The 12,434-nt window shown below is 43.8% G+C and overlaps 1 protein-coding gene across 2 annotated transcripts in view; it reads right to left on the reverse strand.

Annotated features, from left to right (window-relative positions):
- Positions 1–12,434, reverse strand: part of IFT74 (intraflagellar transport 74) — a 206,541-nt gene that overhangs the window by 180,368 nt on the left and 13,739 nt on the right. The window lies entirely within an intron of this gene.

Genomic DNA, 12,434 nt, shown 5'->3' on the forward strand with positions numbered 1-12,434 from the left:
ATCTGTGTCACTATTTCAAATAAAGGACTTTATTCAGGGTGTGTGTTTTTATAATATCACTAGATGGTAGCCCGATTCGAACGAATCGGGTATTCTAGAATATGTATGTAGTTTATGTACTGCGTGGGCTGTGCAATGTACCGCGTGGGCTGCGCAATATACCGTGTGTGTAGAGGAGCTGCGGAGACACCATCACGTGTTTCTCAACGCAGGCAGTGAATAGCCAGGCCTTTCCCCGGGAAGGAACAACCAAGGGAAGGGCAGCATCCAATAAAGGAAAACATCCAATAAAGGAAAACCACCTATGCCAAGCATGGTATCCATCCACAGACAGCTGTTTCGGGGTTTTTGCCCCTCATCAGTGTGGAGTAGGAAACTGGCTATCAGGAGCAGTGCCTAGTAGATGGTGATGGTGTCTCCGCGGTGTTGGATGTTTTGGTCTCCACGAGGTCAATCATCCGTGCCTTTATAGACTTTCTACTAGGCACTGCTCCTGATAGCCAGTTTCCTACTCCACACTGATGAGGGGCAAAAACCCTGAAACAGCTGTCTGTGGATGGATACCATGCTTGGAATAGGTGGTTTTCCTTTATTGGATGTTTTCCTTTATTGGATGCTGCCCTTCCCTTGGTTGTTCCTTACCGGGGAAAGGCCTGGCTATTCACTGCCTGCGTTGAGAAACACGTGATGGTGTCTCCGCAGCTCCTCTAGATGCATTTGCATATTTGGGGGCAGTGTTCTGGATCACTGCGTTGAGAAACATGTGATGGTGTCTCCGCGGTGTTGGATGTTTTGGTCTCCACGAGGTCAATCATCCGTGTCTTTATAGACTTTCTACTAGGCACTGCTCCTGATAGCCAGTTTCCTACTCCACACTGATGAGGGGCAAAAACCCCGAAACAGCTGTCTGTGGATGGATACCATGCTTGGCATAGGTGGTTTTCCTTTATTGGATGTTTTCCTTTATTGGATGCTGCCCTTCCCTTGGTTGTTCCTTCCCGGGGAAAGGCCTGGCTATTCACTGCCTGCGTTGAGAAACACGTTATGGTGTCTCCGCAGCTCCTCTACATGCATTTACATATTTGGGGGCAGTCTTCTGGATCACTGCGTTGAGAAACATGTGATGGTGTCTCCGCGGTGTTGGATGTTTTGGTCTCCACGAGGTCAATCATCCGTGCCTTTATAGACAATATACCGTGTGGGCTGCGCAATATACTGCGTGGGCTGCGCAATATACTGCGTGGGCTGCGCAATATACTGCGTGGGCTGCGCAATATACTACGTCGCGGCCGGCCGAATCCTGTGTATTCAATGTATTATTCTAAAATCTTCATAAATAAACTACATACATATTCTAGAATACCCGATGTGTTAGAATCGGGCCACCATCTAGTGATATTATAAAAACACACACCCTGAATCAAGTCCTTTATTTGAAATAGTGACACAGATTCCTTTATTGAATTTAAATGAAACCATACTCACGTCATCGCCCAATTCACTAAATCCATCTGTGATCACGGTGAAGTTGCGCCCATAGAGGTATGGTTGCAGCTTCTGCAGAGCCCACACAATTGCCAAACATTCTTTTTCAATGGTGGCATAAGCCACTTCTCTGGGCAGGAGTTTCCTGCTTAGGTACAGAATTGGGTGCTCCTCCCCTTGTTGGTTCACCTGGCTGAGAACCGCACCTAGCCCATAGGTGCTGGCATCTGTCTGCACTACAAACCGGCGAGTGAAATCTGGGGCCTGAAGGACGGGTGAACTAACCAATGCCGACTTTAGGAAAGAAAATGATTCCTCACACTGAGGACTCCAGGAGACAATTTTGGGAAGTTTCCTCCTGGTCAGATCAGTTAACGGTTTGGCCAGAGTACTGTAGTTTGGTACAAACCTCCTATAGTACCCAGCTGTACCCACGAAGGACAGTACCTGCTTCTTGGTTCATGGGGTGGACAAGGCTGTAATGGCTTCTACCTTCCCTGGCTCAGGTTTTAGCAGTCCTCCCCCCACCCGGTGTCCTAGGTATTGTATTTCCCGCATGGCTACCTGACACTTCCCTGGCTTAACAGTAAGACCTGCAGTTTTAAGCCTTTGCAACACCTGCAGCCTTCAGGACAGATGTTACATTATTACTAGTCACACAATAAACCTATACATAGTTCACTATATATATATATATATATATATATATATATATATATATATATATATATATATATATGTATATATATATATATACACACTAGCTGAAGAGCCCGGCGTTGCCTGGGCATAGTAAATATCTGTGGTTAGTTATAGCACCTCACTTGTCTTATTTTCCCATCACGCCTCTCATTTTCCCAATCACATCTTTCATTTTCCCCCTCACACCTCTCATTTTCTCCCTCACTCCTCTCATTCCCCCCTAACACTTGTCATTTCAACCTGACATCTGTCATTTTCTGATCACTCCACTATTTTTCCTCACTCCTCTCATTTTGCACTCACACCTTTTCATTTTCACCTCACACCTCTCATTTTCACCTCATCACCTCAGTATATACATGTTTGTCATCTCCCTTATATATAGTATACATCTGAATGTCATCTCCTGTATATAGTATATACCTGTATGTCATCTCCCCTGTATATAGTATATACCTGCTGTGTCTCATCTCCCCTATATATAGTATATACCTGAATGTCATCTCCTTCTATATATAGTATATACCTGTATGTCATCTCCTCCTGTATATAGTATATACCTGTGTGTCATTTCCTCCTGTATATAGTATATACCTGCATGTCATCTTCTATATATAGCATATACCTGTATGTCATCTCCTCCTGTATATAGTATATACCTGTAGGTCATCTGCTCCTGTATATAGTATATACCTGTGTGTCATCTCCTCCTGTATATAGTATATACCTGTATGTCATCTCCTCCTGTATATAGTATATACCTGTGTGTCATCTCCTCCTGTATATAGTATATACCTGCATGTCATCTTCTATATATAGCATATACCTGTATGTCATCTCCTCCTGTATATAGTATATACCTGTAGGTCATCTGCTCCTGTATATAGTATATACCTGTGTGTCATCTCCTCCTGTATATATATGTACCTGTATGTCATCTCCTCCTCTATATAGTATATACCTGTGTGTCATCTCTCCTGTATATAGTATATATCTGTGTGTCATCTCCCCTGTATATAGTATATACCTGTGTGTCATCTCCTCCTGTATTAGACCTTGTTCACACGTTATTTGCTCAGTATTTTTACCTCAGTATTTGTAAGCTAAATTGGCAGCCTGATAAATCCCCAGCCAACAGGAAGCCCTCCCCCTGGCAGTATATATTAGCTCACACATACACATAATAGACAGGTCATGTGACTGACAGCTGCCGTATTTCCTATATGGTACATTTGTTGTAGTTTGTCTGCTTATTAATCAGATTTTTATTTTTGAAGGATAATACCAGACTTGTGTGTGTTTTAGGGCGAGTTTCGTTTGTCAAGTTGTGTGTGTTGAGTTGCGTGTGGCGACATGCATGTAGCGACTTTTGTGAGATGAGTTTTGTGTGGCAACATGCGTGTAGCAACTTTTTGTGTGTCGAATTGCATGTGACAGGTTAGTGTAGCAAGTTGTGTGCAGCAAGTTTTGCGCGTGGTGAGTTTTATGTGTGGTGCCTTTTGAGTATGTGAAAGTTTTGTGTGAGGCAACTTTTGCATGTGTTGCAACTTTTGTGCATGTGGCAATTTTTCCGCGTGTGCAAGTTTTGCGTGTGGCGAGTTTTCCATGAGGTGAGTTTTGCACTTGTGGCGAGTTTTGCAAGAGCCTAGTTTTTGCATGTGGCGAGTTCTGCGTGTGGCGAGTTTTGAGTGGCGACTTTTGTGTTTCGACTTTTATGTGGCGAGGTTGGTGTATTTGTGGTGAAATGTGTGCTGAGGGTAATATGTGTTCAAGCATTTTGTGTGTGTGTTTATATCCCCGTGTGTGGTGAGTATCCCATGTCGGGGCCCCACCTTAGCAACTGTACGGTATATACTCTTTGGCGCCATTGCGCTCATTCTTTAAGTCCCCCTTGTTCACATCTGGCCGCTGTCAATTTGCCTCCTACACTTTTCCTTTCAATTTTTCGCATTGTGTAGATAGGAGCAAAATTGTTTGGTGAATTAGAAAGCGCGGGGTTAAAATTTCACCTCACAACATAGCCTATGACGCTCTCGGGGTCCAGACGTGTGACTGTGCAAAATTTTGTGGCTGTAGCTGTGACGCCTCCAACACTTTTCTTTTCACTTTTTCCCCATTATGTAGATAGGGGCAAAATTGTTTGGTGAATTGGAAAGCACGGGGTTAAAATTTCACCTCACAACATAGCCTATGACGCTCTCAGGGTCCAGACGTGTGACTGTGCAAAATTTTGTAGCTGTAGCTGCGACGCCTCCAACACTTTTCCTTTCACTTTTTCCCCATTATGTAGATAGGGGCAAAATTGTTTGGTGAATTGGAACGCGCGGGGTTAAAATTTCACCTCACAACATAGCCTATGACGCTCTCGGGGTCCAGACGTGTGACTGTGCAAAATTTTGTGGCTGTAGCTGCGATGGTGCAGATGCCAATCCCGGACATACATACACACACACACATACACACATTCAGCTTTATATATTAGATATATATATATACATATATATAGGCTGGTGACAATGTGTGTGTGTGTAACTCTTTACTTAGGGTACCGTCACACTATACGATTTACCTACGATCACGACCAGCGATATGACCTGGCCGTGATCGTAGGTAAATCGTAGTGTGGTCGCTGGGAGCTGTCACACAGACAGCTCTCCAGCAACCAACGATCCCGAGGTCCCTGGGTAACCAGGGTAAACATCGGGTAACTAAACGCAGGACCGCGCGTAGTTACCCGATGTTTACCCTGGTTACAAGCGTTAAACTAAAAAAAAAAACAAACAGCACATACTTACATCTGGTGTCCGTCACGTCCCTTGCCGTCTCTGCTTCCCGCACTGTGACTGCCGGCCGTAAAGTGAAAGTGAAAGCACAGCCGCTGTGCTCTGCTTTCACTTTACGGCCGGCAGTCACAGTGCTGGAAGCAGAGACGGCAAGGGACGTGACGGACACCAGATGTAAGTATGTGCTGTTTTTTTTTTTTTAGTTTAACGCTTGTAACCAGGGTAAACATCGGGTAACTAAGCGCGGTCCTGCGCTTAGTTACCCGATGTTTACCCTGGTTACAAGCGAACGCATCGCTGGATCGCATCGCTAGATCGCTAGATCGGTGTCACACACACCGATCTAGCGATGACAGCGGGAGATCCAGCGATGAAAGAAAGTTCTAAACGATCTGCTACGACGTACGATTCTCAGCAGGATCCCTGATCGCTGCTGCGTGTCAGACACAGCGATATCGTAACGATATCGCTGGAACGTCACGAATCGTACCGTCGTAGCGATCGAAATGTTATAGTGTGACGGTACCTTTACTGGTTTAGTAATGAGGGTGTCTGGCTGACACTACTTCATTACTAAACCTATGGCTTGGTGTCAGTGACAGCTGCTGACACTAAGCCCTAATCCCATTACCCTGATGCCATTGCATCAGAATGAAAAAGAAGGTGTTGAACCAAGAAATTACATCACAAAACACTTTTTTAATATAATTATTTAGCTAAAAAAAGCAAAGATTGCTGTACAAAAGAGCATGCAATAAACCCATATAAAACTGCGGCAAAAAACGCGACAAAAGGCTGAGCTGTGGCGCAATGTTTTTGCTGCTAAGTGATGCAGAAACCTTGCAGAGATTTCTGCAAGCAAATACTCAATGTGCGCACATAGCCTTATTTTGCTCTGGAACATTATTACACCGTGTGTCCAGTTCAACATGAGAAATTTGGTGAAAGGCCCTCCGTAACCCCTTCACGACTGAGTCTCGTCTTCACAGGGGGTGGCGCCGCCCCCCTTCCCCACAACTACGATTGCTGTGATTGGCTGTTCAAATCAGAACAGCCAATCACAGTGTTTTCAGTGTTTCTGCCAATGAAATTGCCTGAAACATGATGTCCAGCCTATGATCGGCGCTGTAATAGTACAGATCATAGGCTGGAGCCTAGCAACGACAGTGTCACCAGCTCCATCCCTGATTGGTGCGATCAGACGATGACGTTGATCCCACCAATCAGAGTGTACTATGACTGCCCTGCTCTTCCTCATTCTAGCTTCAGACGTGTGCAGAGTGGTCATAGTGCTGCTGTCGCGCTGTGCTGGGCCTTGTGGTGCCACAGACTTTTTGAAGCCTGTGCCATCACTGCTGGTTTTGCTGTTGCTGTTCCAGAAAGAACACGTTCCTTATCCTTCCCTGATCTTTCCTAGCCCACCCCAATCCCCTTCTTCCCCTTTCCTCCCCACCTCTGCTTCTGCCACTGAGTGCTGATCAGTACTTGATCCCTCAATGTTTGGCAGTTTTATTTTGTTTGTGCGTCCTGCAGCCACCAAGTCCTGATCAGTGACAAATCACTGATCAGCACTTGTGCTCATTGTTTACCAGGAATATTTTTTCTCCCTGTCTATTTTTTCACTCCACCCCCATCTTTGTACCACCTCAGTGACCCGAGACACATCACTGATCGGCATCCGTGTGTGAAAAAAAGAATTTAAAAAAATGTAGATTGGTTGACTATGAAGCCGTACTAACTACCGCAGGTGTATGTGTCACCAGACGCCGCGATCATCTGACCCCACTCTGTCGCAGTATTCCCATGATACCCACTCTTAAAGTCCTTTTTTACAGCAGCCTGCAGTACGTTTAGCAAAAATCAGAGAGACCTCTCTAAGACTCTAATTGGGCAACTGCTCAGATAGGGTGAGAGCAGAGCCCAATGTAGCAACAACATTCTGGTGGGCAAATACAAGGACAAGAGGGATATCCTTTCCTTAACCACCATTAACCCCTTTCTGCCATTGGACGTAATATTCCGTCCATGTGGGGTGGGCCTTAATTCCCAAGGACGGAATATTACGTCCAGCGCGATCGGCCGCGCTCACGGGGGGAGCGCCGCCGATCACGGCCGGGTGTCAGCTGCTTATCGCAGCTGACATCCGGCACTATGTGCCAGGAGCGGTCACGGACCGCCCCCGGCACATTAACCCCCGGCACACCGCGATCAAAGATGATCGCGATGTGCCGGCGGTGCAGGAAACACCGCGCAGGGAGGGGGCTCCCTGCAGGCTTCCCTGAGACCCCCGCAGCAACGCGATGTGATCGCGTTGCTCCGGGGGTCTCCCACCTCCTTCCTGCAGCAAGTCCCGGATCCAAAATGGCCGCGGATCCGGGTCCTGCAGGGAGGGAGGTGGCATACCAAGTGCCTGCTCAGAGCAGGCACTTGGTAACGCTGCACTGCTCTCAGACAGATCGGTGATCTGTCAGAGTGCTGTGCAAACTGGCAGATCACCGATCTGTATTGTCCCCCCCTGGGACAAAGTAAAAAAGTTAAAAAAAATTTTTCCAAGTGTGTAAAAAAAAAAAAAATCCTAAATAATGAAAAAAAAAATAAAAAAATTATTCCCATAAATACATTTCTTTATCTAAACAAAAAAAACAAAACAATAAAAAGTACACATATTTAGTATCGTCGCGTCCGTAACAACCCGACCTATAAAGCTGTCCCACTAGTTAACCCCTTCAGTAAACACCGTAAGAAAAAAAAAAAAAAAACGAGGCAAAAAACAACGCTTTATTATCGTACCGCCAAACAAAAAGTGGAATAACACGCGATCAAAAAGACGGATATAAATAACCATGGTACCGCTGAAAGCGTCATCTTGTCCCGCAGAAAACGAGCCGCCATACAGCAACATCAGCAAAAAAATAAAAAAGTTATAGTCCTCAGAATAAAGCGATGCAAAAATAATTATTTTTTCTATAAAATAGTTTTTATCGTATAAAAGCGCCAAAACATTAAAAAAAATGATATAAATGAGGTGTCGCTGTAATCGTACTGACCCGAAGAATAAAACTGCTTTATCAATTTTACCAAACGCGGAACGGTATAAACGCCTCCCCCAAAAGAAATTCATGAATAGCTGGTTTTTGGTCATTCTGCCTCACAAAAATCGGAATAAAAAGCGATAAAAAAATGTCACGTGCCCGAAAATGTTACCAATAAAAACGTCAACTCGTCCCGCAAAAAACAAGACCTCACATCACTCTGTGGACCAAAATATGGAAAAATTATAGCTCTCAAAATGTGGTAACGCAAAAAATATTTTTTGCAATAAAAAGCGTCTTTCAGTGTGTGACGGCTGCCAATCATAAAAATCCGCTAAAAAACCCGCTATAAAAGTAAATCAAACCCCCCTTCATCACCCCCTTAGTTAGGGAAAAATTAAAAAAATGTATTTATTTCCATTTTGCCATTAGGGTTAGGGCTAGGGTTAGGGCTAAGGCTACAGTTAGGGTTGGGGCTAAAGTTAGGGTTTGGATTACATTTGCGGTTGGGATTAGGATTAGGGGTGTGTCTGGGTTAGAGGTGTGGTTAGGGTTACCGTTGGGATTAGGGTTAGGGGTGTGTTTGGATTAGGGTTTCAGTTATAATTGGGGGGTTTCCACTGTTTAGACACATCAGGGGCTCTCCAAAAGCGACACGGCGTCCGATCTCAATTCCATCCAATTCTGCATTGAAAAAGTAAAACAGCGCTCCTTCCCTTCCGAGCTCTCCCGTGTGCCCAAACAGGAGTTTACCCCAACATATGGGGTATCAGCGTACTCAGGACAAGTTGGACAACAACTTTTGGGGTCCAATTTCTCCTGTTACCCTTGGGAAAATACAAAACTGGGGGCTAAAAAATAATTTTTGTGGGAAAAAAAGAGATTTTTTATTTTCACGGCTCTGCGTTATAAACTGTTTTGAAACACTTGGGGGCTCAAAGTTCTCAGAACACATCTAGATAAGTTCGTGGGGGGGGTCTAGTTTCCAATATGGGGTCACTTGTGGGGGGTTTCTACTGTTTAGGTACATTAGGGGCTCTGCAAACACAATGTGACGCCTGCAGACCATTCCATCTAAGTCTGTATTCCAAATGGCGCTCCTTCCCTTCCGAGCCCTCCCATGCGCCCAAACGCTGGTTCTCCCCCACATATAGGGTATCAGCGCACTCAGGACAAATTGCACAACAACTTTTGGGGTCCAATTTCTCCTGTTACCCTCAGGAAAATACAAAACTGGGGGCTAAAATATTATTTTTGTGGGAAAAAATTTTTGTTTTATTTTTACGGCTCTGCATTATAAACTTCTGTGAAGCTCTTATTGGGTCAAAGTGCTCACCACACATCTAGATAAGTTCCTTAGGGGGTCTACTTTCCAAAATGGTGTCACTTGTGGGGGGTTTCAATGTTTAGGCACATCAGGGGCTCTCCAAACGCAACATGGCGTCCCATCTCAATTCCTGTCAATTTTGCATTGAAAGGTCAAACGGCGCTCCTTCCCTTCCGAGCTCTCCCATGCGCCCAAACAATGGTTTACCCCCACATATGGGGTATCAGAGTACTCAGGACAAATTGTACAACAACTTTTGGGGTCCATTTTCTCCTGTTACCCTTGGTAAAATAAAACAAAATGGAGCTGAAGTAAATTTTTTGTGAAAAAAAGTTAAATGTTAATTTTTATTTAAACATTCCAAAAATTTCTGTGAAGCACTTGAAGGGTTAATAAACTTCTTGAATGTGGTTTTGAGAACCTTGAGGGGTGCAGTTTTTAGAATGGTGTCACACTTGGGTATTTTCTATCATATAGACCCCTCAAAATGACTTCAAATGAGATGTGGTCCCTAAAATAAAATGGTGTTGTAAAAATGAGAAATTGCTGGTCAACTTTTAACCCTTATAACTCCCTAACAAAAAAAAATTTTGGTTCCAAAATTGTGCTGATGTAAAGTAGACATGTGGGAAATGTTACTTATTAAGTATTTTGTGTGACATATCTCTGTGATTTAATTGCATAAAAATTCAAAGTTGGAAAATTGCGAAATTTTCAAACTTTTCGCCAAATTTCCGTTTTTTCACAAATAAACGCAGGTAATATCAAAGAAATTTTACCACTATCATGAAGTACAATATGTCTCGAGAAAACAATGTCAGAATCACCGGGATCCGTTGAAGCGTTCCAGAGTTATAACCTCATAAAGGGACAGTGGTCAGAATTGTAAAAATTGGCCCGGTCCATAACGTGCAAACCACCCTTGGGGGTAAAGGGGTTAATAGTGATGGCAGCACACCCACCACTGTATGAGGTACCTCTACACAGGTCACCAAACTGTGTACTGGGGTAAAACAAGAACATGGGGTGTTGACCTCTCTGATCAGGTCCTCCAGTTCCAGGAGGTAGTGATCAAGCAGCTAATCTATGGATCTTAGGAAGGAGTGGGCCCCATTATTTTCGGAACTAAAAGGTGTTCGTATAGTACTAGGCCAACATATCTCCAAAATGGCCAAAGGAAGGTCACAAAAGAGGTGCCGAGTATGTTACAGTAGGGAACAGGAACAGGAACAGCAAAAAACGTATCAACCAAATACCCTGTTTTTTACATCTTTTACTAGCACTTGCGGATTACTGCAACATTTTTTCAAACTGAGTGTTTTTGGTTTTACTATTCTCTTTTGTGTCTTCAGGTTTCTTGGTGGTGTGTGAACATGATCATACAGACTTGTTCACTGTGCAAGTAGCCCATGTGTTCCTGTTTCCATAATTGTTCTCTTGTGTCTACAAGACTGGGGAGTTCCACCACTCCTCTTGGGCTATCTGCACAAAAGCTGTTCTACCCTGTATGCACACATGGATTTTTCCTCTCTGAACCCTGTTCACACAGGTTATATACAGATGATCAGGTTTTTAAATACATCAGATAGGGATTGCATACATTAGTTAGGACTGCTCTGATAAGGGTATACCGTGAAGATTGGTAGAGCAGCTTAGTATACATTTTTTGCAAAAAACGTATCAACCAAATACCCTGTTTTTTACATCTTTTACTAGCACTTGCGGATTACTGCAACATTTTTTCAAACTGAGTGTTTTTGGTTTTACTATTCTCTTTTGTGTCTTCATGTTACAGTAGGGGGATAAGCAAGGACACCACTTATCAATGCGACACGTACAGTTAGGGCCAGAAATATTTGGACAGTGACACAAGTTTTGTTATTTTAGCTGTTTACAAAAACATGTTCAGAAATACAATTATATATATAATATGGGCTGAAAGTGCACACTCCCAGCTGCAATATGATAGTTTCCACATCCAAATCGGAGAAAGGGTTTAGGAATCATAGCTCTGTAATGCATAGCGTCCTCTTTTTCAAGGGACCAAAAGTAATTGGACAATGGACTCTAAGGGCTGCAATTAACTCTGAAGGCGTCTCCCTCGTTAACCTGTAATCAATGAAGTAGTTAAAAGGTCATGGGTGGATTCCAGGTGTGTGGTTTTGCATTTGGAAGCTGTTGCTGTGAGCAGACAACATGCGGTCAAAGGAACTCTCAATTGAGGTGAAGCAGAACATCCTGAGGCTGAAAAAAAAGAAAAAATCCATCAGAGATAGCAGACATGCTTGGAGTAGCAAAATCAACAGTTGGGTACATTCTGAGAAAAAAGGAATTGACTGGTGAGCTTGGGAACTCAAAAAGGCCTGGGCGTCCACGGATGACAACAGTGGTGGATGATCGCCGCATACTTAATTTGGTGAAGAAGAACCCGTTCACAACATCAACTGAAGTCCAGAACACTCTCAGTGAAGTAGGTGTATCTGTCTCTAAGTCAACAGTAAAGAGAAGACTCCATGACAGTAAATACAAAGGGTTCACATCTAGATGCAAACCATTCATCAATACCAAAAATAGACAGGCCAGAGTTAAATTTGCAGAAAAACACCTCAAGAAGCCAGCTCAGTTCTGGAAAAGTATTCTATGGACAGATGAGACAAAGATCAACCTGTACCAGAATGATGGGAAGAAAAAAGTTTGGAGAAGAAAGGGAACGGCACATGATCCAAGGCACACCACATCCTCTGTAAAACATGGTGGAGGCAACGTGATGGCATGGGCATGCATGGCTTTCAATGGCACTGGGTCACTTGTGTTTATTGATGACATAAGAGCAGACAAGAGTAGCCGGATGAATTCTGAAGTGTACCGGGATATACTTTCAGCCCAGATTCAGCCAAATGCTGCAAAGTTGATTGGACGGCGCTTCATAGTACAGATGGACAATGACCCCAAGCATACAGCCAAAGCTACCCAGGAGTTCATGAGTGCCAAAAAGTGGAACATTCTGCAATGGCCAAGTCAATCTCCAGATCTAAACCCAATTGAGCATGCATTTCACTTGCTCAAATCCAGACTTAAGACGGAAAGACCCACAAACAAGCAAGA

Source organism: Ranitomeya imitator, chromosome 1 (assembly GCF_032444005.1).
Source record: "Ranitomeya imitator isolate aRanImi1 chromosome 1, aRanImi1.pri, whole genome shotgun sequence".
Lineage (NCBI taxonomy): Eukaryota > Metazoa > Chordata > Amphibia > Anura > Dendrobatidae > Ranitomeya > Ranitomeya imitator.